The following is a 26,815-nucleotide window of genomic DNA, read 5'->3' as shown; positions in this document are numbered from 1 at the left end:
AGTTGCGTTTCACTTAACTGTTTAGGCATGAGAATTGGATTTAGTTGACTTATTCCTAGAGTTCAAGTAACCAGTCTCCTGAAAGTTTACCAGCTTTTATTAAAACATTTCTCCCTCCAAGCTGCAAAAGGAATGTGAGGATCTGCAAAGTCATGAGAGAAAATGTCAATGGAAATCTTTTCTCGAACTAAAATTCTTGACTTTTCCATCCTCATCCAGTGCAATTTCAGCCAAAAATAGGGGATGCAGATTGCGTCACTGCACATGAACAATTTGCCAAATGATAACAGGTTGCATTAAAATGTTTCCTTTTCTAAGCCTGAAGAGAAATGTAAGGGTGCTCCAATGATTTTTACAAGTTTTGACAAACTTCAAGGATGCGGGATGAGAAATGAAGTTAGCTTGAAGCAATTCCTTAAAAACACAAGCATTAATCTAAAGATATTTAACCCTTCTTGATGACTGCTTAAGGATCCAGTGCACATGAGTTTGGCAGATGATGATAAAGAGTTCCTCTCGTACTTTACCTCCATCTTCTCTCTTTGCTTTACTCGGTTGCAACGCTTTCAGGCAAACTTCCCATGCAGACTTAAAATTTCTTGTCTCAATCTTCTAAACTACAGCAGATCCACATATCAGCCTACATCTGGACAGGTGACCACACCATGGGATCCCAGAGCAGAGGGCAATGGGATTGCTGAAAGTCCAAAGACGTGATAGTAGAAATTGCTGAAAATGCTTTCATACAAAAAAAATCCCTGACATCAATTGGAGTAAACATAGTGAAGGCCAGTCCTCTTTAGCATAGGGACTGCATCCAGGATTATATTCCCTGATGGTCAGTGTTGGATTTCTCGTTTTTGTCTGTTTTCGCTCCAAAGCAACCAATAGTAAAACATGGGCCGGTTATCTCAGCTGGTTAGAGCATGGTGCTAATAACGCCAAGGTCGCAGGTTCGATCCCCGTACGGGCCAAAAATTATAAGGTTATAATTATAAGGTTATTCAGACTGTCTACTTCGTGGACACATTGTGAAAAACCGTCAAAGAGTATAAATTAGAAGTCATGGCTGTATGTGTTTATATTCACAGCACCATTACAGAAAAACCAGTGAAGCAGTCTGCTTGTTATAGATTTAACTAATGTTCATTCCAGTAATATCAAAAAAAAAGCAAAAGTTGCGTTTCACTTAACTGTTTAGGCATGAGAATTGGATTTAGTTGACTTATTCCTAGAGTTCAAGTAACCAGTCTCCTGAAAGTTTACCAGCTTTTATTAAAACATTTGTCCCTTCAAGCTGCAAAAGGAATGTGAGGATCTGCAAAGTCATGAGAGAAAATGTCAATGGAAATCTTTTCTCGAACTAAAATTCTTGACTTTTCCATCCTCATCCAGTGCAATTTCAGCCAAAAATAGGGGATGCTGATTGCGTCACTGCACATGAGCAATTTGCCAAATGATAACAGGTTGCATTAAAATGTTTCCTTTTCTAAGCCTGAAGAGAAATGTAAGGGTGCTCCAATGATTTTTACAAGTTTTGACAAACTTCAAGGATGCGGGATGAGAAATGAAGTTAGCTTGAAGCAATTCCTTAAAAACACAAGCATTAATCTAAAGATATTTAACCCTTCTTGATGACTGCTTAAGGATCCAGTGCACATGAGTTTGGCAGATGATGATAAAGAGTTCCTCTCGTACTTTACCTCCATCTTCTCTCTTTGCTTTACTCGGTTGCAACGCTTTCAGGCAAACTTCCCATGCAGACTTAAAACTTCTTGTCTCAATCTTCTAAACTACAGCAGATCCACATATCAGCCTACATCTGGACAGGTGACCACACCATGGGATCCCAGAGCAGAGGGCAATGGGATTGCTGAAAGTCCAAAGACGTGATAGTAGAAATCGCTGAAAATGCTTTCATACAAAAAAAATCCCTGACATCAATTGGAGTAAACATAGTGAAGGCCAGTCCTCTTTAGCATAGGGACAGCATCCAGGGTTATATTCCCTGATGGTCAGTGTTGGATTTCTCGTTTTTGTCTGTTTACGCTCCAAAGATCCTTTTGAGATTTTCACTCACTGGAGAACATATCTTAGCGATCACCATGATGTGTATGAAATCCTGCTCAGCAGAACATGTAACCAATAGTAAAACATGGGCCGGTTAGCTCAGCTGGTTAGAGCATGGTGCTAATAACGCCAAGGTCGCAGGTTCGATCCCCGTACGGGCCAAAAATTTTAAGGTTATTCAGACTGTCTACTTCGTGGACACATTGTGAAAAACCATCAAAGAGTATAAATTAGAAGTCATGGCTGTATGTGTTTATATACACAGCACCATTACAGAAAAACCAGTGAAGCAGTTTGCTTGTTATAGATTTAACTAATGTTCATTCCAGTAATATCAAAGAAAAAGCAAAAGTTGCTTTTCACTTAACTGTTTAGGCATGAGAATTGGATTTAGTTGACTTATTCCTAGAGTTCAAGCAACCAGTCTACTGAAAGTTTACCAGCTTTTATTAAAACATTTGTCCCTTCAAGCTGCAAAAGGAATGTGAGGATCTGCAAAGTCATGAGAGAAAATGTCAATGGAAATCTTTTCTCGAACTAAAATTCTTGACTTTTCCATCCTCATCCAGTGCAATTTCAGCCAAAAATAGGGGATGCTGATTGCGTCACTGCACATGAGCAATTTGCCAAATGATAACAGGTTGCATTAAAATGTTTCCTTTTCTAAGCCTGAAGAGAAATGTAAGGGTGCTCCAATGATTTTTACAAGTTTTGACAAACTTCAAGGATGCGGGATGAGAAATGAAGTTAGCTTGAAGCAATTCCTTAAAAACACAAGCATTAATCTAAAGATAATTAACCCTTCTTGATGACTGCTTAAGGATCCAGTGCACATGAGTTTGGCAGATGATGATAAAGAGTTCCTCTCGTACTTTACCTCCATCTTCTCTCTTTGCTTTACTCGGTTGCAACGCTTTCAGGCAAACTTCCCATGCAGACTTAAAACTTCTTGTCTCAATCTTCTAAACTACAGCAGATCCACATATCAGCCTACATCTGGACAGGTGACCACACCATGGGATCCCAGAGCAGAGGGCAATGGGATTGCTGAAAGTCCAAAGACGTGATAGTAGAAATCGCTGAAAATGCTTTCATACAAAAAAAATCCCTGACATCAATTGGAGTAAACATAGTGAAGGCCAGTCCTCTTTAGCATAGGGACAGCATCCAGGGTTATATTCCCTGATGGTCAGTGTTGGATTTCTCGTTTTTGTCTGTTTACGCCCCAAAAGATCCTTTTGAGATTTTCACTCACTGGAGAACATATCTTAGCGATCACCATGATGTGTATGAAACCCTGCTTAGCAGAACATGTAACCAATAGTAAAACATGGGCCGGTTAGCTCAGCTGGTTAGAGCGTGGTGCTAATAACGCCAATGTCGCGGGTTCGATCTCCATACGGGCCAAAAATTTTAAGGTTATTCAGACTGTCTACTTCGTGGACACATTGTGAAAAACCGTCAAAGAGTATAAATTAGAAGTCATGGCTGTATGTGTTTATATACACAGCACCATTACAGAAAAACCAGTGAAGCAGTTTGCTTGTTATAGATTTAACTAATGTTCATTCCAGTAATATCAAAGAAAAAGAAAAAGTTGCGTTTCACTTAACTGTTTAGGCATGAGAATTGGATTTAGTTGACTTATTCCTAGAGTTCAAGTAACCAGTCTCCTGAAAGTTTACCAGCTTTTATTAAAACATTTGTCCCTCCAAGCTGCAAAAGGAATGTGAGGATCTGCAAAGTCATGAGAGAAAATGTCAATGGAAATCTTTTCTCGAACTAAAATTCTTGACTTTTCCATCCTCATCCAGTGCAATTTCAGCCAAAAATAGGGGATGCAGATTGCGTCACTGCACATGAACAATTTGCCAAATGATAACAGGTTGCATTAAAATGTTTCCTTTTCTAAGCCTGAAGAGAAATGTAAGGGTGCTCCAATGATTTTTACAAGTTTTGATAAAACTTCAAGGATGCGGGATGAGAAATGAAGTTAGCTTGAAGCAATTCCTTAAAAACACAAGCATTAATCTAAAGATATTTAACCCTTCTTGATGACTGCTTAGGGATCCAGTGCACATGAGTTTGGCAGATGATGATAAAGAGTTCCTCTCGTACTTTACCTCCATCTTCTCTCTTTGCTTTACTCGGTTGCAACGCTTTCAGGCAAACTTCCCATGCAGACTTAAAACTTCTTGTCTCAATCTTCTAAACTACAGCAGATCCACATATCAGCCTACATCTGGACAGGTGACCACACCATGGGATCCCGGAGCAGAGGGCAATGGGATTTCTGAAAGTCCAAAGACGTGATAGTAGAAATCGCTGAAAATGCTTTCTCACAATAAAAATCCCTGACATCAATTGGAGTAAACATAGAGAAGGCCAGTCCTCTTTAGCATAGGGACTGCATCCAGGATTATATTCCCTGATGGTCAGTGTTGGATTTCTCGTTTTTGTCTGTTTTCGCTCCAAAGATCCTTTTGAGATTTTCACTCACTGGAGAACGTATCTTAGCGATCACCATGATGTGTATGAAACCCTGCTCAGCAGAACATGTAACCAATAGTAAAACATGGGCCGGTTAGCTCAGCTGGTTAGAGCGTGGTGCTAATAACGCCAAGGTCACGGGTTCGATCCCCGTACGGGCCAAACATTTTAAGGTTATTCAGACTGTCTACTTTAAGGACACATTGTGAAAAACCGTCAAAGAGTATAAATTAGAAGTCATGGCTGTATGTGTTTATATACACAGCACCATTACAGAAAAACCAGTGAAGCAGTTTGCTTGTTATAGATTCAATTAATGTTCATTCCAGTAATATCAAAGAAAAAGCAAAAGTTGCGTTTCATTTAACTGTTTAGGCATGAGAATTGGATTTAGTTGACTTATTCCTAGAGTTCAAGTAGCCAGTCTCCTGAAAGTTTACCAGCTTTTATTAAAACATTTGTCCCTTCAAGCTGCAAAAGGAATGTGAGGATCTGCAAAGTCATGAGAGAAAATGTCAATGGAAATCTTTTCTCGAACTAAAATTCTTGACTTTTCCATCCTCATCCAGTGCAATTTCAGCCAAAAATAGGGGATGCTGATTGCGTCACTGCACATGAGCAATTTGCCAAATGATAACAGGTTGCATTAAAATGTTTCCTTTTCTAAGCCTGAAGAGAAATGTAAGGGTGCTCCAATGATTTTTACAAGTTTTGACAAACTTCAAGGATGCGGGATGAGAAATGAAGTTAGCTTGAAGCAATTCCTTAAAAACACAAGCATTAATCTAAAGATATTTAACCCTTCTTGATGACTGCTTAAGGATCCAGTGCACATGAGTTTGGCAGATGATGATAAAGAGTTCCTCTCGTACTTTACCTCCATCTTCTCTCTTTGCTTTACTCGGTTGCAACGCTTTCAGGCAAACTTCCCATGCAGACTTAAAACTTCTTGTCTCAATCTTCTAAACTACAGCAGATCCACATATCAGCCTACATCTGGACAGGTGACCACACCATGGGATCCCAGAGCAGAGGGCAATGGGATTGCTGAAAGTCCAAAGACGTGATAGTAGAAATCGCTGAAAATGCTTTCATACAAAAAAAATCCCTGACATCAATTGGAGTAAACATAGTGAAGGCCAGTCCTCTTTAGCATAGGGACAGCATCCAGGGTTATATTCCCTGATGGTCAGTGTTGGATTTCTCGTTTTTGTCTGTTTACGCTCCAAAGATCCTTTTGAGATTTTCACTCACTGGAGAACATATCTTAGCGATCACCATGATGTGTATGAAATCCTGCTCAGCAGAACATGTAACCAATAGTAAAACATGGGCCGGTTAGCTCAGCTGGTTAGAGCATGGTGCTAATAACGCCAAGGTCGCAGGTTCGATCCCCGTACGGGCCAAAAATTTTAAGGTTATTCAGACTGTCTACTTCGTGGACACATTGTGAAAAACCATCAAAGAGTATAAATTAGAAGTCATGGCTGTATGTGTTTATATACACAGCACCATTACAGAAAAACCAGTGAAGCAGTTTGCTTGTTATAGATTTAACTAATGTTCATTCCAGTAATATCAAAGAAAAAGCAAAAGTTGCTTTTCACTTAACTGTTTAGGCATGAGAATTGGATTTAGTTGACTTATTCCTAGAGTTCAAGCAACCAGTCTACTGAAAGTTTACCAGCTTTTATTAAAACATTTGTCCCTTCAAGCTGCAAAAGGAATGTGAGGATCTGCAAAGTCATGAGAGAAAATGTCAATGGAAATCTTTTCTCGAACTAAAATTCTTGACTTTTCCATCCTCATCCAGTGCAATTTCAGCCAAAAATAGGGGATGCTGATTGCGTCACTGCACATGAGCAATTTGCCAAATGATAACAGGTTGCATTAAAATGTTTCCTTTTCTAAGCCTGAAGAGAAATGTAAGGGTGCTCCAATGATTTTTACAAGTTTTGACAAACTTCAAGGATGCGGGATGAGAAATGAAGTTAGCTTGAAGCAATTCCTTAAAAACACAAGCATTAATCTAAAGATAATTAACCCTTCTTGATGACTGCTTAAGGATCCAGTGCACATGAGTTTGGCAGATGATGATAAAGAGTTCCTCTCGTACTTTACCTCCATCTTCTCTCTTTGCTTTACTCGGTTGCAACGCTTTCAGGCAAACTTCCCATGCAGACTTAAAACTTCTTGTCTCAATCTTCTAAACTACAGCAGATCCACATATCAGCCTACATCTGGACAGGTGACCACACCATGGGATCCCAGAGCAGAGGGCAATGGGATTGCTGAAAGTCCAAAGACGTGATAGTAGAAATCGCTGAAAATGCTTTCATACAAAAAAAATCCCTGACATCAATTGGAGTAAACATAGTGAAGGCCAGTCCTCTTTAGCATAGGGACAGCATCCAGGGTTATATTCCCTGATGGTCAGTGTTGGATTTCTCGTTTTTGTCTGTTTACGCCCCAAAAGATCCTTTTGAGATTTTCACTCACTGGAGAACATATCTTAGCGATCACCATGATGTGTATGAAACCCTGCTTAGCAGAACATGTAACCAATAGTAAAACATGGGCCGGTTAGCTCAGCTGGTTAGAGCGTGGTGCTAATAACGCCAATGTCGCGGGTTCGATCTCCATACGGGCCAAAAATTTTAAGGTTATTCAGACTGTCTACTTCGTGGACACATTGTGAAAAACCGTCAAAGAGTATAAATTAGAAGTCATGGCTGTATGTGTTTATATACACAGCACCATTACAGAAAAACCAGTGAAGCAGTTTGCTTGTTATAGATTTAACTAATGTTCATTCCAGTAATATCAAAGAAAAAGAAAAAGTTGCGTTTCACTTAACTGTTTAGGCATGAGAATTGGATTTAGTTGACTTATTCCTAGAGTTCAAGTAACCAGTCTCCTGAAAGTTTACCAGCTTTTATTAAAACATTTGTCCCTCCAAGCTGCAAAAGGAATGTGAGGATCTGCAAAGTCATGAGAGAAAATGTCAATGGAAATCTTTTCTCGAACTAAAATTCTTGACTTTTCCATCCTCATCCAGTGCAATTTCAGCCAAAAATAGGGGATGCAGATTGCGTCACTGCACATGAACAATTTGCCAAATGATAACAGGTTGCATTAAAATGTTTCCTTTTCTAAGCCTGAAGAGAAATGTAAGGGTGCTCCAATGATTTTTACAAGTTTTGATAAAACTTCAAGGATGCGGGATGAGAAATGAAGTTAGCTTGAAGCAATTCCTTAAAAACACAAGCATTAATCTAAAGATATTTAACCCTTCTTGATGACTGCTTAGGGATCCAGTGCACATGAGTTTGGCAGATGATGATAAAGAGTTCCTCTCGTACTTTACCTCCATCTTCTCTCTTTGCTTTACTCGGTTGCAACGCTTTCAGGCAAACTTCCCATGCAGACTTAAAACTTCTTGTCTCAATCTTCTAAACTACAGCAGATCCACATATCAGCCTACATCTGGACAGGTGACCACACCATGGGATCCCGGAGCAGAGGGCAATGGGATTTCTGAAAGTCCAAAGACGTGATAGTAGAAATCGCTGAAAATGCTTTCTCACAATAAAAATCCCTGACATCAATTGGAGTAAACATAGAGAAGGCCAGTCCTCTTTAGCATAGGGACTGCATCCAGGATTATATTCCCTGATGGTCAGTGTTGGATTTCTCGTTTTTGTCTGTTTTCGCTCCAAAGATCCTTTTGAGATTTTCACTCACTGGAGAACGTATCTTAGCGATCACCATGATGTGTATGAAACCCTGCTCAGCAGAACATGTAACCAATAGTAAAACATGGGCCGGTTAGCTCAGCTGGTTAGAGCGTGGTGCTAATAACGCCAAGGTCACGGGTTCGATCCCCGTACGGGCCAAACATTTTAAGGTTATTCAGACTGTCTACTTTAAGGACACATTGTGAAAAACCGTCAAAGAGTATAAATTAGAAGTCATGGCTGTATGTGTTTATATACACAGCACCATTACAGAAAAACCAGTGAAGCAGTTTGCTTGTTATAGATTCAATTAATGTTCATTCCAGTAATATCAAAGAAAAAGCAAAAGTTGCGTTTCATTTAACTGTTTAGGCATGAGAATTGGATTTAGTTGACTTATTCCTAGAGTTCAAGTAGCCAGTCTCCTGAAAGTTTACCAGCTTTTATTAAAACATTTGTCCCTTCAAGCTGCAAAAGGAATGTGAGGATCTGCAAAGTCATGAGAGAAAATGTCAATGGAAATCTTTTCTCGAACTAAAATTCTTGACTTTTCCATCCTCATCCAGTGCAATTTCAGCCAAAAATAGGGGATGCTGATTGCGTCACTGCACATGAGCAATTTGCCAAATGATAACAGGTTGCATTAAAATGTTTCCTTTTCTAAGCCTGAAGAGAAATGTAAGGGTGCTCCAATGATTTTTACAAGTTTTGACAAACTTCAAGGATGCGGGATGAGAAATGAAGTTAGCTTGAAGCAATTCCTTAAAAACACAAGCATTAATCTAAAGATATTTAACCCTTCTTGATGACTGCTTAAGGATCCAGTGCACATGAGTTTGGCAGATGATGATAAAGAGTTCCTCTCGTACTTTACCTCCATCTTCTCTCTTTGCTTTACTCGGTTGCAACGCTTTCAGGCAAACTTCCCATGCAGACTTAAAACTTCTTGTCTCAATCTTCTAAACTACAGCAGATCCACATATCAGCCTACATCTGGACAGGTGACCACACCATGGGATCCCAGAGCAGAGGGCAATGGGATTGCTGAAAGTCCAAAGACGTGATAGTAGAAATCGCTGAAAATGCTTTCATACAAAAAAAATCCCTGACATCAATTGGAGTAAACATAGTGAAGGCCAGTCCTCTTTAGCATAGGGACAGCATCCAGGGTTATATTCCCTGATGGTCAGTGTTGGATTTCTCGTTTTTGTCTGTTTTCGCTCCAAAGATCCTTTTGAGATTTTCACTCACTGGAGAACGTATCTTAGCGATCACCATGATGTGTATGAAACCCTGCTCAGCAGAACATGTAACCAATAGTAAAACATGGGCCGGTTAGCTCAGCTGGTTAGAGCGTGGTGCTAATAACGCCAAGGTCACGGGTTCGATCCCCGTACGGGCCAAACATTTTAAGGTTATTCAGACTGTCTACTTTAAGGACACATTGTGAAAAACCGTCAAAGAGTATAAATTAGAAGTCATGGCTGTATGTGTTTATATACACAGCACCATTACAGAAAAACCAGTGAAGCAGTTTGCTTGTTATAGATTCAATTAATGTTCATTCCAGTAATATCAAAGAAAAAGCAAAAGTTGCGTTTCATTTAACTGTTTAGGCATGAGAATTGGATTTAGTTGACTTATTCCTAGAGTTCAAGTAGCCAGTCTCCTGAAAGTTTACCAGCTTTTATTAAAACATTTGTCCCTTCAAGCTGCAAAAGGAATGTGAGGATCTGCAAAGTCATGAGAGAAAATGTCAATGGAAATCTTTTCTCGAACTAAAATTCTTGACTTTTCCATCCTCATCCAGTGCAATTTCAGCCAAAAATAGGGGATGCTGATTGCGTCACTGCACATGAGCAATTTGCCAAATGATAACAGGTTGCATTAAAATGTTTCCTTTTCTAAGCCTGAAGAGAAATGTAAGGGTGCTCCAATGATTTTTACAAGTTTTGACAAACTTCAAGGATGCGGGATGAGAAATGAAGTTAGCTTGAAGCAATTCCTTAAAAACACAAGCATTAATCTAAAGATATTTAACCCTTCTTGATGACTGCTTAAGGATCCAGTGCACATGAGTTTGGCAGATGATGATAAAGAGTTCCTCTCGTACTTTACCTCCATCTTCTCTCTTTGCTTTACTCGGTTGCAACGCTTTCAGGCAAACTTCCCATGCAGACTTAAAACTTCTTGTCTCAATCTTCTAAACTACAGCAGATCCACATATCAGCCTACATCTGGACAGGTGACCACACCATGGGATCCCAGAGCAGAGGGCAATGGGATTGCTGAAAGTCCAAAGACGTGATAGTAGAAATCGCTGAAAATGCTTTCATACAAAAAAAATCCCTGACATCAATTGGAGTAAACATAGTGAAGGCCAGTCCTCTTTAGCATAGGGACAGCATCCAGGGTTATATTCCCTGATGGTCAGTGTTGGATTTCTCGTTTTTGTCTGTTTACGCTCCAAAGATCCTTTTGAGATTTTCACTCACTGGAGAACATATCTTAGCGATCACCATGATGTGTATGAAACCCTGCTCAGGAGAACATGTAACCAAAAGTAAAACATGGGCCGGTTAGCTCAGCTGGTTAGAGCATGGTGCTAATAACACCAAGGTCGCGTGTTCGATCCCCGTACGGGCCAAACATTTTAAGGTTATTCAGACTGTCTACTTCGTGGACACATTGTTAAAAACCGTCAAAGAGTATAAATTAGAAGTCATGGCTGTATGTGCTTATATACACAGCACCATTACAGAAAAACCAGTGAAGCAGTTTGCTTGTTATAGATTTAACTAATGTTCATTCCAGTAATATCAAAGAAAAAGCAAAAGTTGCGTTTCACTTAACTGTTTAGGCATGAGAATTGGATTTAGTTGACTTATTCCTAGAGTTCAAGTAACCAGTCTCCTGAAAGTTTACCAGCTTTTATTAAAACATTTGTCCCTTCAAGCTGCAAAAGGAATGTGAGGATCTGCAAAGTCATGAGAGAAAATGTCAATGGAAATCTTTTCTCGAACTAAAATTCTTGACTTTTCCATCCTCATCCAGTGCAATTTCAGCCAAAAATAGGGGATGCAGATTGCGTCACTGCACATGAACAATTTGCCAAATGATAACAGGTTGCATTAAAATGTTTCCTTTTCTAAGCCTGAAGAGAAATGTAAGGGTGCTCCAATGATTTTTACAAGTTTTGACAAACTTCAAGGATGCGGGATGAGAAATGAAGTTAGCTTGAAGCAATTCCTTAAAAACACAAGCATTAATCTAAAGATATTTAACCCTTCTTGATGACTGCTTAAGGATCCAGTGCACATGAGTTTGGCAGATGATGATAAAGAGTTCCTCTCGTACTTTACCTCCATCTTCTCTCTTTGCTTTACTCGGTTGCAACGCTTTCAGGCAAACTTCCCATGCAGACTTAAAACTTCTTGTCTCAATCTTCTAAACTACAGCAGATCCACATATCAGCCTACATCTGGACAGGTGACCACACCATGGGATCCCGGAGCAGAGGGCAATGGGATTTCTGAAAGTCCAAAGACGTGATAGTAGAAATCGCTGAAAATGCTTTCTCACAATAAAAATCCCTGACATCAATTGGAGTAAACATAGAGAAGGCCAGTCCTCTTTAGCATAGGGACTGCATCCAGGATTATATTCCCTGATGGTCAGTGTTGGATTTCTCGTTTTTGTCTGTTTACGCTCCAAAGATCCTTTTGAGATTTTCACTCACTGGAGAACATATCTTAGCGATCACCATGATGTGTATGAAACCCTGCTCAGGAGAACATGTAACCAATAGTAAAACATGGGCCGGTTAGCTCAGCTGGTTAGAGCATGGTGCTAATAACACCAAGGTCACGTGTTCGATCCCCGTACGGGCCAAACATTTTAAGGTTATTCAGACTGTCTTCTTCGTGGACACATTGTTAAAAACCGTCAAAGAGTATAAATTAGAAGTCATGGCTGTATGTGCTTATATACACAGCACCATTACAGAAAAACCAGTGAAGCAGTTTGCTTGTTATAGATTTAACTAATGTTCATTCCAGTAATATCAAAGAAAAAGCAAAAGTTGCATTTCACTTAACTGTTTAGGCATGAGAATTGGATTTAGTTGACTTATTCCTAGAGTTCAAGTAACCAGTCTCCTGAAAGTTTACCAGCTTTTATTAAAACATTTGTCCCTTCAAGCTGCAAAAGGAATGTGAGGATCTGCAAAGTCATGAGAGAAAATGTCAATGGAAATCTTTTCTCGAACTAAAATTCTTGACTTTTCCATCCTCATCCAGTGCAATTTCAGCCAAAAATAGGGGATGCAGATTGCGTCACTGCACATGAACAATTTGCCAAATGATAACAGGTTGCATTAAAATGTTTCCTTTTCTAAGCCTGAAGAGAAATGTAAGGGTGCTCCAATGATTTTTACAAGTTTTGACAAACTTCAAGGATGCGGGATGAGAAATGAAGTTAGCTTGAAGCAATTCCTTAAAAACACAAGCATTAATCTAAAGATATTTAACCCTTCTTGATGACTGCTTAAGGATCCAGTGCACATGAGTTTGGCAGATGATGATAAAGAGTTCCTCTCGTACTTTACCTCCATCTTCTCTCTTTGCTTTACTCGGTTGCAACGCTTTCAGGCAAACTTCCCATGCAGACTTAAAACTTCTTGTCTCAATCTTCTAAACTACAGCAGATCCACATATCAGCCTACATCTGGACAGGTGACCACACCATGGGATCCCGGAGCAGAGGGCAATGGGATTTCTGAAAGTCCAAAGACGTGATAGTAGAAATCGCTGAAAATGCTTTCTCACAATAAAAATCCCTGACATCAATTGGAGTAAACATAGAGAAGGCCAGTCCTCTTTAGCATAGGGACTGCATCCAGGATTATATTCCCTGATGGTCAGTGTTGGATTTCTCGTTTTTGTCTGTTTTCGCTCCAAAGATCCTTTTGAGATTTTCACTCACTGGAGAACGTAACTTAGCGATCACCATGATGTCTATGAAACCCTGCTCAGCAGAACATGTAACCAATTGTAAAACATGGGCTGGTTAGCTCAGCTGGTTAGAGCATGGTGCTAATAACACCAAGGTCACGGGTTCAATCCCCGTACGGGCCAAACATTTTAAGGTTATTCAGACTGTCTACTTCGTGGACACATTGTGAAAAACCGTCAAAGAGTATAAATTAGAAGTCATGGCTGTAAGTGTTTATATACACAGCACCATTACAGAAAAACCAGTGAAGCAGTTTGCTTGTTATAGATTTAACTAATGTTCATTCCAGTAATATCAAAGAAAAAGCAAAAGTTGCGTTTCACTTAACTGTTTAGGCATGAGAATTGGATTTAGTTGACTTATTCCTAGAGTTCAAGTAACCAGTCTCCTGAAAGTTTACCAGCTTTTATTAAAACATTTGTCCCTCCAAGCTGCAAAAGGAATGTGAGGATCTGCAAAGTCATGAGAGAAAATGTCAATGGAAATCTTTTCTCGAACTAAAATTCTTGACTTTTCCATCCTCATCCAGTGCAATTTCAGCCAAAAATAGGGGATGCAGATTGCGTCACTGCACATGAACAATTTGCCAAATGATAACAGGTTGCATTAAAATGTTTCCTTTTCTAAGCCTGAAGAGAAATGTAAGGGTGCTCCAATGATTTTTACAAGTTTTGACAAACTTCAAGGATGCGGGATGAGAAATGAAGTTAGCTTGAAGCAATTCCTTAAAAACACAAGCATTAATCTAAAGATATTTAACCCTTCTTGATGACTGCTTAAGGATCCAGTGCACATGAGTTTGGCAGATGATGATAAAGAGTTCCTCTCGTACTTTACCTCCATCTTCTCTCTTTGCTTTACTCGGTTGCAACGCTTTCAGGCAAACTTCCCATGCAGACTTAAAACTTCTTGTCTCAATCTTCTAAACTACAGCAGATCCACATATCAGCCTACATCTGGACAGGTGACCACACCATGGGATCCCGGAGCAGAGGGCAATGAGATTTCTGAAAGTCCAAAGACGTGATAGTAGAAATTGCTGAAAATGCTTTCTCACAATAAAAATCCCTGACATCAATTGGAGTAAACATAGAGAAGGCCAGTCCTCTTTAGCATAGGGACTGCATCCAGGATTATATTCCCTGATGGTCAGTGTTGGATTTCTCGTTTTTGTCTGTTTTCGCTCCAAAGATCCTTTTGAGATTTTCACTCACTGGAGAACGTAACTTAGCGATCACCATGATGTCTATGAAACCCTGCTCAGCAGAACATGTAACCAATAGTAAAACATGGGCTTGTTAGCTCAGCTGGTTAGAGCGTGGTGCTAATAACACCAAGGTCACGGGTTCAATCCCCGTAGAGGCCAAACATTTTAAGGTTATTCAGACTGTCTACTTCGTGGACACATTTTGAAAAACCGTCAAAGAGTATAAATTAGAAGTCATGGCTGTAAGTGTTTATATACACAGCACCATTACAGAAAAACCAGTGAAGCAGTTTGCTTGTTATAGATTTAACTAATGTTCATTCCAGTAATATCAAAGAAAAAGCAAAAGTTGCGTTTCACTTAACTGTTTAGGCATGAGAATTGGATTTAGTTGACTTATTCCTAGAGTTCAAGTAACCAGTCTCCTGAAAGTTTACCAGCTTTTATTAAAACATTTGTCCCTCCAAGCTGCAAAAGGAATGTGAGGATCTGCAAAGTCATGAGAGAAAATGTCAATGGAAATCTTTTCTCGAACTAAAATTCTTGACTTTTCCATCCTCATCCAGTGCAATTTCAGCCAAAAATAGGGGATGCAGATTGCGTCACTGCACATGAACAATTTGCCAAATGATAACAGGTTGCATTAAAATGTTTCCTTTTCTAAGCCTGAAGAGAAATGTAAGGGTGCTCCAATGATTTTTACAAGTTTTGACAAACTTCAAGGATGCGGGATGAGAAATGAAGTTAGCTTGAAGCAATTCCTTAAAAACACAAGCATTAATCTAAAGATATTTAACCCTTCTTGATGACTGCTTAAGGATCCAGTGCACATGAGTTTGGCAGATGATGATAAAGAGTTCCTCTCGTACTTTACCTCCATCTTCTCTCTTTGCTTTACTCGGTTGCAACGATTTCAGGCAAACTTCCCATGCAGACTTAAAATTTCTTGTCTCAATCTTCTAAACTACAGCAGATCCACATATCAGCCTACATCTGGACAGGTGACCACACCATGGGATCCCGGAGCAGAGGGCAATGGGATTGCTGAAAGTCCAAAGACGTGATAGTAGAAATCGCTGAAAATGCTTTCTCACAATAAAAATCCCTGACATCAATTGGAGTAAACATAGTGAAAGCCAGTCCTCTTTAGCATAGGGACAGCATCCAGGTTTATATTCCCTGATGGTCAATGTTGGATTTCTCATTTTTGTCTGTTTACGCTCCAAAGATCCTTTTGAGATTTTCACTCACTGGAGAACATATCTTAGCGATCACCATGATGTGTATGAAACCCTGCTCAGCAGAACAAGTAACCAATAGTAAAACATGGGCCGGTTAGCTCCGCTGGTTAGAGCATGGTGCTAATAACACCAAGGTCGCAGGTTCGATCCCCGTACGGGCCAAAAATTTTAAGGTTATTCAGACTGTCTACTTCGTGGACACATTGTGAAAAACCCGTCAAAGAGTATAAATTAGAAGTCATGGCTGTATGTGCTTATATACACAGCACCATTACAGAAAAACCAGTGAAGCAGTTTGCTTGTTATAGATTTAACTAATGTTCATTCCAGTAATATCAAAGAAAAAGAAAAAGTTGCGTTTCACTTAACTGTTTAGGCATGAGAATTGGATTTAGTTGACTTATTCCTAGAGTTCAAGTAACCAGTCTCCTGAAAGTTTACCAGCTTTTATTAAAACATTTGTCCCTTCAAGCTGCAAAAGGAATGTGAGGATCTGCAAAGTCATGAGAGAAAATGTCAATGGAAATCTTTTCTCGAACTAAAATTCTTGACTTTTCCATCCTCATCCAATGCAATTTCAGCCAAAAATAGGGGATGCAGATTGCGTCACTGCACATGAACAATTTGCCAAATGATAACAGGTTGCATTAAAATGTTTCCTTTTCTAAGCCTGAAGAGAAATGTAAGGGTGCTCCAATGATTTTTAAAAGTTTTGACAAACTTCAAGGATGCGGGATGAGAAATGAAGTTAGCTTGAAGCAATTCCTTAAAAACACAAGCATTAATCTAAAGATATTTAACCCTTCTTGATGACTGCTTAAGGATCCAGTGCACATGAGTTTGGCAGATGATAATAAAGAGTTCCTCTCGTACTTTACCTCCATCTTCTCTCTTTCAGGCAAACTTCCCATGCAGACTTAAAACTTCTTGTCTCAATCTTCTAAACTACAGCAGATCCACATATCAGCCTACATCTGGACAGGTGACCACACCATGGGATCCCGGAGCAGAGGGCAATGGGATTGCTGAAAGTCCAAAGACGTGATAGTAGAAATCGCTGAAAATGCTTTCTCACAATAAAAATCCCTGACATCAAATGGAGTAAACATAGTGAAGGCCAGTCCTCTTTAGCATAGGGACAGCATCCAGGGTTATATTCCCTGATGGTCAGTGTTGGATTTCTCGTTTTTGTCTGTTTACGCTCCAAAGATCCTTTTGAGATTTTCACTCACTGGAGAACATATCTTAGCGATCACCATGATGTGTATGAAACCCTGCTCAGCAGAACATGTAACCAATCGTAAAACATGGGCCGGTTAGCTCAGCTGGTTAGAGCGTGGTGCTAATAACGCCAAGGTCGCGGGTTCGATCCCCGTACGGGCCAAACATTTTAAGGTTATTCAGACTGTCTACTTCGTGGACACATTGTGAAAAACCGTCAAAGAGTATAAATTAGAAGTCATGGCTGTATGTGTTTATATACACAGCACCATTACAGAAAAACCAGTGAAGCAGTTTGCTTGTCTGCTTGTTTTAGATTTAACTAATGTTCATTCCAGTAATATCAAAGAAAAAGAAAAAGTTGCGTTTCACTTAACTGTTTAGGCATGAGAATTGGATTTAGTTGACTTATTAGTAGAGTTCAAGTAGCCAGTCTCCTAAAAGTTTACCAGCTTTTATTAAAACATTTGTCCCTTCAAGCTGGAAAAGAAATGTGAGGATCTGCAAAGTCATGAGAGAAAATGTCAATGGAAATCTTTTCTCGAACTAAAATTCTTGACTTTTCCATCCTCATCCAGTGCAATTTCAGCCAAAAATAGGGGATGCAGATTGCGTCACTGCACATGAACAATTTGCCAAATGATAACAGGTTGCATTAAAATGTTTCCTTTTCTAAGCCTGAAGAGAAATGTAAGGGTGCTCCAATGATTTTTACAAGTTTTGACAAACTTCAAGGATGCGGGATGAGAAATGAAGTTAGCTTGAAGCAATTCCTTAAAAACACACGCATTAATCTAAAGATATTTAACCCTTCTTGATGACTGCTTAAGGATCCAGTGCACATGAGTTTGGCAGATGATGATAAAGAGTTCCTCTCGTACTTTACCTCCATCTTCTCTCTTTGCTTTACTTGGTTGCAACGCTTTCAGGCAAACTTCCCATGCAGACTTAAAATTTCTTGTCTCAATCTTCTAAACTACAGCAGATCCACATATCAGCCTACATCTGGACAGGTGACCACACCATGGGATCCCGGAGCAGAGGGCAATGGGATTGCTGAAAGTCCAATGACGTGATAGTAAAAATCGCTGAAAATGCTTTCTCACAATAAAAATCCCTGACATCAATTGGAGTAAACATAGTGAAGGCCAGTCCTCTTTAGCATAGGGACAGCATCCAGGGTTATATTCCCTGATGGTCAGTGTTGGATTTCTCGTTTTTGTCTGTTTACGCTCCAAAGATCCTTTTGAGATTTTCACTCACTGGAGAACATATCTTAGCGATCACCATGATGTGTATGAAACCCTGCTCAGCAGAACAAGTAACCAATAGTAAAACATGGGCCGGTTAGCTCCGCTGGTTAGAGCATGGTGCTAATAACACCAAGGTCGCAGGTTAGATCCCCGTAAGGGCCAAAAATTTTAAGGTTATTCAGACTGTCTACTTCGTGGACACATTGTGAAAAACCCGTCAAAGAGTATAAATTAGAAGTCATGGCTGTATGTGTTTATATACACAGCACCATTACAGAAAAACCAGTGAAGCAGTTTGCTTGTCTGCTTGTTATAGATTTAACTAATGTTTATTCCAGTAATATCAAAGAAACAGCAAAAGTTGCGTTTTACTTAACTGTTTAGGCATGAGAATTGGATTTAGTTGACTTATTCCTAGAGTTCAAGTAGCCAGTCTCCTGAAAGTTTACTAGCTTTTATTAAAACATTTGTCCCTTCAAGCTGGAAAAGGAATGTGAGAATCTGCAAAGTCATGAGAGAAAATGTCAATGTAAATCTTTTCTCGAACTAAAATTCTTGACTTTTCCATCCTCACCCAGATCCACATATCAGCCTACATCTGGACAGGTGACCACACCATGGGATCCCGGAGCAGAGGGCAATGGGATTGCTGAAAGTCCAAAGACGTGATAGTAGAAATCGCTGAAAATGCTTTCTCACAATAAAAATCCCTGACATCAATTGGAGTAATCATAGTGAAGGCCAGTCCTCTTTAGCATAGGGACAGCATCCAGGGTTATATTCCCTGATAGTCAGTGTTGGATTTCTCGTTTTTGTCTGTTTACGCTCCAAAGATCCTTTTGAGATTTTCACTCACTAGAGAACATATCTTAGCGATCACCATGATGTGTATGAAACCCTGCTCAGCAGAACATGTAACCAATAGTAAATCATGGGCCGGTTAACTCAGCTGGTTAGAGCGTGGTGCTAATTACGCCAAGGTCGGGGGTTCGATCCCCGTACGGGCGAAACATTTTAAGCTTATTCAGACTGTCTACTTCGTGGACACATTGTGAAAAACCGTCAAAGAGTATAAATTAGAAGTCATGGCTGTATGTGTTTATATACACAGCACCATTACAGAAAAACCAGTGAAGCAGTTTGCTTCTTATAGATTTAACTAATGTTCATTCCAGTAATATCAAAGAAAAAGCAAAAGTTGCGTTTCACTTAACTGTTTAGGCATGAGAATTGGATTTAGTTGACTTATTCCTAGAGTTCAAGTAGCCAGTCTCCTGAAAGTTTACTAGCTTTTATTAAAACATTTGTCCCTTCAAGCTGGAAAAGGAATGTGAGGATCTGCAAAGTCATGAGAGAAAATGTCAATAGAAATCTTTTCTCAAACTAAAATTCTTGACTTTTCCATCCTCATCCAGTGCAATTTCAGCCAAAAATAGGGGATGCAGATTGCGTCACTGCACATGAACAATTTGCCAAATGATAACAGGTTGCATTAAACTGTTTCCTTTTCTAAGCCTGAAGAGAAATGTAAGGGTGCTCCAATGATTTTTACAAGTTTTGACAAACTTCAAGGATGGGGGATGAGAAATGAAGTTAGCTTGAAGCAATTCCTTAAAAATACAAGCATTAATCTAAAGATATTTAACCCTTCTTGATGACTGCTTAAGGATCCAGTGCACATGAGTTTGGCAGATGATGATAAAGAGTTCCTCTCGTACTTTACCTCCATCTTCTCTCTTTGCTTTACTCGGTTGCAACGCTTTCAGGCAAACTTCCCATGCAGACTAAAAATTTCTTGTCTCAATCTTCTAAACTACAGCAGATCCACATATCAGCCTACATCTGGACAGGTGACCACACCATGGGATCCCGGAGCAGAGGGCAATGGGATTGCTGAAAGTCCAAAGACGTGATAGTAGAAATCACTGAAAATGCTTTCTCACAATAAAAATCCCTGACATCAATTGGAGTAAACATAGTGAAGGCCAGTCCTCTTTAGCATAGGGACAGCATCCAGGGTTATATTCCCTGATGGTCAGTGTAGGATTTCTCGTTTTTGTCTGTTTACGCTCCAAAGATCCTTTTGAGGTTTTCACTCACTGGAGAACATATCTTAGCGATCACCATTATGTGTATGAAACCCTGCTCAGCAGAACATGTAACCAATAGTAAAACATGGGCCGGTTAGCTCAGCTGGATAGAGCGTGGTGCTAATAATGCCAAGGTCGCAGGTTCGATCCCTGTACCGGGCCAAAAAATTTAAGGTTATTCAGACTGTCTTCTTCGTGGACACATTGTGAAAAACCGTCAAAGAGTATAAATTAGAAGTCATGGCTGTATGTGTTTATATACACAGCACCATTACAGAAAAACCAGTGAAGCAGTTTGCTTGTTATAGATTTAACTAATGTTCATTCCAGTAATATCAAAGAAAAAGCAAAAGTTGCGTTTCACTTAACTGTTTAGGCATGAGAATTGGATTTAGTTGACTTATTCCTAGAGTTCAAGTAGCCAGTCTCCTAAAAGTTTACCAGCTTTTATTAAAACATTTGTCCCTTCAAGCTGGAAAAGGAATGTGAGGATCTACAAAGTCATGAGAGAAAATGTCAATGGAAATCTTTTCTCAAACTAAAATTCTTGACTTTTCCATCCTCATCCAGTGCAATTTCAGCCAAAAATAGGGGATGCAGATTGCGTCACTGCACATGAACAATTTGCCAAATGATAACAGGTTGCATTAAAATGTTTCCTTTTCTAAGCCTGAAGAGAAATGTAAGGGTGCTCCAATGATTTTTACAAGTTTTGACAAACTTCAAGGATGCGGGATGAGAAATGAAGTTAGCTTGAAGCAATTCCTTAAAAACACAAGCATTAATCTAAAGATATTTAACCCTTCTTGATGACTGCTTAAGGATCCAGTGCACATGAGTTTGGCAGATGATGATAAAGAGTTCCTCTCGTACTTTACCTCCATCTTCTCTCTTTGCTTTACTCGGTTGCAACGCTTTCAGGCAAATTTCCCATGCAGACTTAAAATTTCTTGTCTCAATCTTCTAAACTACAGCAGATCCACATATCAGCCTACATCTGGACAGGTGACCACACCATGGGATCCCGGAGCAGAGGGCAATAGGATTGCTGAAAGTCCAAAGACGTGATAGTAGAAATCGCTGAAAATGCTTTCTCACAATAAAAATCCCTGACATCAATTGGAGTAAACATAGTGAAGGCCAGTCCTCTTTAGCATAGGGACAGCATCCAGGGTTATATTCCCTGATGGTCAGTGTTGGATTTCTCGTTGGATTTAGTTGACTTATTCCTAGAGTTCAAGTAACCAGTCTCCTGAAAGGTTACCAGCTTTTACTAAAACATTTGTCCCTTCAAGCTGCAAAAGGAATGTAATGATCTGCAAAGTCATGAGAGAAAATGTCAATGGAAATCTTTTCTCGAACTAAAATTCTTGACTTTTCCATCCTCATCCAGTGCAATTTCAGCCAAAAATATGGGATGCAGATTGCGTCACTGCACATGAACAATTTGCCAAATGATAACAGGTTGCATTAAAATGTTTCCTTTTCTAAGCCTGAAGAGAAATGTAAGGGTGCTCCAATGATTTTTACAAGTTTTGACAAACTTCAAGGATGCGGGATGAGAAATGAAGTTAGCTTGAAGCAATTCCTTAAAAACACAAGCATTAATCTAAAGATATTTAACCCTTCTTGATGACTGCTTAAGGATCCAGTGCACATGAGTTTGGCAGATGATGATAAAGAGTTCCTCTCGTACTTTACCTCCATCTTCTCTCTTTGCTTTACTCGGTTGCAACGCTTTCAGGCAAACTTCCCATGCAGACTTAAAACTTCTTGTCTCAATCTTCTAAACTACAGCAGATCCACATATCAGCCTACATCTGGACAGATGACCACACCATGGGATCCCGGAGCAGAGGGCAATGGGATTGCTGAAAGTCCAAAGACGTGATAGTAGAAATCGCTGAAAATGCTTTCTCACAATAAAAATCCCTGACATCAATTGGAGTAAACATAGTGAAGGCCAGTCCTCTTTAGCATAGGGACAGCATCCAGGGTTATATTCCCTGATGGTCAGTGTTGGATTTCTCGTTTTTGTCTGTTTACGCTCCAAAGATCCTTTTGAGATTTTCATTCACTGGAGAACATGTCTTAGCGATCACCATGATGTGTATGAAACCCTGCTCAGCAGAACATGTAACCAATAGTAAAACATGGGTCGGTTAGCTCAGCTGGTTAGAGCGTGGTGCTAATAACGCCAAGGTCGCGGGTTCAATCCCCGTACTGGCCAAAAATTTTAAGATTATTCAGACTGTCTACTTCGTGGACACATTGTGAAAAACCGTCAAAGAGTATAAATTAGAAGTCATGGCTGTATGTGTTTATATACACAGCACCATTACAGAAAAACCAGTGAAGCAGTTTGCTTGTTATAGATTTAACTAATGTTCATTCCAGTAATATCAAAGAAAAAGCAAAAGTTGCGTTTCACTTAACTGTTTAGGCATGAGAATTGGATTTAGTTGACTTATTCCTAGAGTTCAAGTAGCCAGTCTCCTAAAAGTTTACCAGCTTTTATTAAAACATTTGTCCCTTCAAGCTGGAAAAGGAATGTGAGGATCTGCAAAGTCATGAGAGAAAATGTCAATGGAAATCTTTTCTCAAGCTAAAATTCTTGACTTTTCCATCCTCATCCAGTGCAATTTCAGCCAAAAATAGGGGATGCAGATTGCGTCACTGCACATGAACAATTTGCCAAATGATAACAGGTTGCATTAAAATGTTTCCTTTTCTAAGCCTGAAGAGAAATGTAAGGGTGCTCCAATGATTTTTACAAGTTTTGACAAACTTCAAGGATGCGGGATGAGAAATGAAGTTAGCTTGAAGCAATTCCTTAAAAACACAAGCATTAATCTAAAGATATTTAACCCTTCTTGATGACTGCTTAAGGATCCAGTGCACATGAGTTTGGCAGATGATGATAAAGAGTTCCTCTCATACTTTACCTCCATCTTCTCTCTTTGCTTTACTCGGTTGCAACGCTTTCAGGCAAACTTCCCATGCAGACTTAAAATTTCTTGTCTCAATCTTCTAAACTACAGCAGATCCACATATCAGCCTACATCTGGACAGGTGACCACACCATGGGATCCCGGAGCAGAGGGCAATAGGATTGCTGAAAGTCCAAAGACGTGATAGTAGAAATCGCTGAAAATGCTTTCTCACAATAAAAATCCCTGACATCAATTGGAGTAAACATAGTGAAGGCCAGTCCTCTTTAGCATATGGACAGCATCCAGGGTTATATTCCCTGATGGTCAGTGTTGGATTTCTCGTTTTTGTCTGTTTACGCTCCAAAGATCCTTTTGAGATTTTCACTCACTGGAGAACATGTCTTAGCGATCACCATGATGTGTATGAAACCCTGCTCAGCAGAACATGTAACCAATAGTAAAACATGGGTCGGTTAGCTCAGCTGGTTAGAGCGTGGTGCTAATAACGCCAAGGTCGCGGGTTCGATCCCCGTACTGGCCAAAAATTTTAAGATTATTCAGACTGTCTACTTCGTGGACACATTGTGAAAAACCGTCAAAGAGTATAAATTAGAAGTCATGGCTGTATGTGTTTATATACACAGCACCATTACAGAAAAACCAGTGAAGCAGTTTGCTTGTTATAGATTTAACTAATGTTCATTCCAGTAATATCAAAGAAAAAGCAAAAGTTGCGTTTCACTTAACTGTTTAGGCATGAGAATTGGATTTAGTTGACTTATTCCTAGAGTTCAAGTAGCCAGTCTCCTGAAAGTTTACTAGCTTTTATTAAAACATTTGTCCCTTCAAGCTGGAAAAGGAATGTGAGGATCTGCAAAGTCATGAGAGAAAATGTCAATAGAAATCTTTTCTCAAACTAAAATTCTTGACTTTTCCATCCTCATCCAGTGCAATTTCAGCCAAAAATAGGGGATGCAGATTGCGTCACTGCACATGAACAATTTGCCAAATGATAACAGGTTGCATTAAACTGTTTCCTTTTCTAAGCCTGAAGAGAAATGTAAGGGTGCTCCAATGATTTTTACAAGTTTTGACAAACTTCAAGGATGGGGGATGAGAAATGAAGTTAGCTTGAAGCAATTCCTTAAAAATACAAGCATTAATCTAAAGATATTTAACCCTTCTTGATGACTGCTTAAGGATCCAGTGCACATGAGTTTGGCAGATGATGATAAAGAGTTCCTCTCGTACTTTACCTCCATCTTCTCTCTTTGCTTTACTCGGTTGCAACGCTTTCAGGCAAACTTCAAATGCAGACTAAAAATTTCTTGTCTCAATCTTCTAAACTACAGCAGATCCACATATCAGCCTACATCTGGACAGGTGACCACACCATGGGATCCCGGAGCAGAGGGCAATGGGATTGCTGAAAGTCCAAAGACGTGATAGTAGAAATCACTGAAAATGCTTTCTCACAATAAAAATCCCTGACATCAATTGGAGTAAACATAGTGAAGGCCAGTCCTCTTTAGCATAGGGACAGCATCCAGGGTTATATTCCCTGATGGTCAGTGTAGGATTTCTCGTTTTTGTCTGTTTACGCTCCAAAGATCCTTTTGAGGTTTTCACTCACTGGAGAACATATCTTAGCGATCACCATTATGTGTATGAAACCCTGCTCAGCAGAACATGTAACCAATAGTAAAACATGGGCCGGTTAGCTCAGCTGGATAGAGCGTGGTGCTAATAATGCCAAGGTCGCAGGTTCGATCCCTGTACCGGGCCAAAAAATTTAAGGTTATTCAGACTGTCTTCTTCGTGGACACATTGTGAAAAACCGTCAAAGAGTATAAATTAGAAGTCATGGCTGTATGTGTTTATATACACAGCACCATTACAGAAAAACCAGTGAAGCAGTTTGCTTGTTATAGATTTAACTAATGTTCATTCCAGTAATATCAAAGAAAAAGCAAAAGTTGCGTTTCACTTAACTGTTTAGGCATGAGAATTGGATTTAGTTGACTTATTCCTAGAGTTCAAGTAGCCAGTCTCCTAAAAGTTTACCAGCTTTTATTAAAACATTTGTCCCTTCAAGCTGGAAAAGGAATGTGAGGATCTACAAAGTCATGAGAGAAAATGTCAATGGAAATCTTTTCTCAAACTAAAATTCTTGACTTTTCCATCCTCATCCAGTGCAATTTCAGCCAAAAATAGGGGATGCAGATTGCGTCACTGCACATGAACAATTTGCCAAATGATAACAGGTTGCATTAAAATGTTTCCTTTTCTAAGCCTGAAGAGAAATGTAAGGGTGCTCCAATGATTTTTACAAGTTTTGACAAACTTCAAGGATGCGGGATGAGAAATGAAGTTAGCTTGAAGCAATTCCTTAAAAACACAAGCATTAATCTAAAGATATTTAACCCTTCTTGATGACTGCTTAAGGATCCAGTGCACATGAGTTTGGCAGATGATGATAAAGAGTTCCTCTCGTACTTTACCTCCATCTTCTCTCTTTGCTTTACTCGGTTGCAACGCTTTCAGGCAAATTTCCCATGCAGACTTAAAATTTCTTGTCTCAATCTTCTAAACTACAGCAGATCCACATATCAGCCTACATCTGGACAGGTGACCACACCATGGGATCCCGGAGCAGAGGGCAATAGGATTGCTGAAAGTCCAAAGACGTGATAGTAGAAATCGCTGAAAATGCTTTCTCACAATAAAAATCCCTGACATCAATTGGAGTAAACATAGTGAAGGCCAGTCCTCTTTAGCATAGGGACAGCATCCAGGGTTATATTCCCTGATGGTCAGTGTTGGATTTCTCGTTGGATTTAGTTGACTTATTCCTAGAGTTCAAGTAACCAGTCTCCTGAAAGGTTACCAGCTTTTACTAAAACATTTGTCCCTTCAAGCTGCAAAAGGAATGTAATGATCTGCAAAGTCATGAGAGAAAATGTCAATGGAAATCTTTTCTCGAACTAAAATTCTTGACTTTTCCATCCTCATCCAGTGCAATTTCAGCCAAAAATATGGGATGCAGATTGCGTCACTGCACATGAACAATTTGCCAAATGATAACAGGTTGCATTAAAATGTTTCCTTTTCTAAGCCTGAAGAGAAATGTAAGGGTGCTCCAATGATTTTTACAAGTTTTGACAAACTTCAAGGATGCGGGATGAGAAATGAAGTTAGCTTGAAGCAATTCCTTAAAAACACAAGCATTAATCTAAAGATATTTAACCCTTCTTGATGACTGCTTAAGGATCCAGTGCACATGAGTTTGGCAGATGATGATAAAGAGTTCCTCTCGTACTTTACCTCCATCTTCTCTCTTTGCTTTACTCGGTTGCAACGCTTTCAGGCAAACTTCCCATGCAGACTTAAAACTTCTTGTCTCAATCTTCTAAACTACAGCAGATCCACATATCAGCCTACATCTGGACAGATGACCACACCATGGGATCCCGGAGCAGAGGGCAATGGGATTGCTGAAAGTCCAAAGACGTGATAGTAGAAATCGCTGAAAATGCTTTCTCACAATAAAAATCCCTGAC

The 26,815-nt window shown here is 39.5% G+C and overlaps 12 non-coding genes across 12 annotated transcripts; all 12 read left to right on the top strand.

The window, feature by feature from the left end:
• Positions 1 to 2,158: 2,158 nt before the first annotated feature.
• Positions 2,159 to 2,232, top strand: TRNAI-AAU (transfer RNA isoleucine (anticodon AAU)). The gene has a single exon. It is a non-coding gene; the product is annotated as a tRNA-Ile (tRNA).
• Positions 2,233 to 4,648: 2,416 nt separating this feature from the next.
• On the top strand, positions 4,649 to 4,722 carry TRNAI-AAU (transfer RNA isoleucine (anticodon AAU)). The gene has a single exon. It is a non-coding gene; the product is annotated as a tRNA-Ile (tRNA).
• A 1,170-nt stretch (positions 4,723 to 5,892) lies between these two features.
• Positions 5,893 to 5,966, top strand: TRNAI-AAU (transfer RNA isoleucine (anticodon AAU)). The gene has a single exon. It is a non-coding gene; the product is annotated as a tRNA-Ile (tRNA).
• Positions 5,967 to 8,382: 2,416 nt separating this feature from the next.
• Positions 8,383 to 8,456, top strand: TRNAI-AAU (transfer RNA isoleucine (anticodon AAU)). Its single transcript has one exon. It is a non-coding gene; the product is annotated as a tRNA-Ile (tRNA).
• Positions 8,457 to 9,626: 1,170 nt separating this feature from the next.
• On the top strand, positions 9,627 to 9,700 carry TRNAI-AAU (transfer RNA isoleucine (anticodon AAU)). The gene has a single exon. It is a non-coding gene; the product is annotated as a tRNA-Ile (tRNA).
• Positions 9,701 to 13,358: 3,658 nt separating this feature from the next.
• TRNAI-AAU (transfer RNA isoleucine (anticodon AAU)) lies at positions 13,359 to 13,432 on the top strand. The gene has a single exon. It is a non-coding gene; the product is annotated as a tRNA-Ile (tRNA).
• Positions 13,433 to 14,602: 1,170 nt separating this feature from the next.
• Positions 14,603 to 14,676, top strand: TRNAI-AAU (transfer RNA isoleucine (anticodon AAU)). Its single transcript has one exon. It is a non-coding gene; the product is annotated as a tRNA-Ile (tRNA).
• Positions 14,677 to 17,068: 2,392 nt separating this feature from the next.
• Positions 17,069 to 17,142, top strand: TRNAI-AAU (transfer RNA isoleucine (anticodon AAU)). Its single transcript has one exon. It is a non-coding gene; the product is annotated as a tRNA-Ile (tRNA).
• A 3,268-nt stretch (positions 17,143 to 20,410) lies between these two features.
• On the top strand, positions 20,411 to 20,485 carry TRNAI-AAU (transfer RNA isoleucine (anticodon AAU)). Its single transcript has one exon. It is a non-coding gene; the product is annotated as a tRNA-Ile (tRNA).
• Positions 20,486 to 22,478: 1,993 nt separating this feature from the next.
• Positions 22,479 to 22,552, top strand: TRNAI-AAU (transfer RNA isoleucine (anticodon AAU)). Its single transcript has one exon. It is a non-coding gene; the product is annotated as a tRNA-Ile (tRNA).
• Positions 22,553 to 23,722: 1,170 nt separating this feature from the next.
• Positions 23,723 to 23,796, top strand: TRNAI-AAU (transfer RNA isoleucine (anticodon AAU)). Its single transcript has one exon. It is a non-coding gene; the product is annotated as a tRNA-Ile (tRNA).
• A 1,170-nt stretch (positions 23,797 to 24,966) lies between these two features.
• On the top strand, positions 24,967 to 25,041 carry TRNAI-AAU (transfer RNA isoleucine (anticodon AAU)). The gene has a single exon. It is a non-coding gene; the product is annotated as a tRNA-Ile (tRNA).
• The last annotated feature ends 1,774 nt before the right edge of the window (positions 25,042 to 26,815 follow it).

The sequence above is a fragment of the Mixophyes fleayi genome, chromosome 2 (assembly GCF_038048845.1).
Source record: "Mixophyes fleayi isolate aMixFle1 chromosome 2, aMixFle1.hap1, whole genome shotgun sequence".
NCBI lineage: Eukaryota > Metazoa > Chordata > Amphibia > Anura > Limnodynastidae > Mixophyes > Mixophyes fleayi.
The sequence above is the reverse complement of the archived record's forward strand: the minus strand, read 5'-3'. Positions and strand labels throughout refer to the sequence as shown.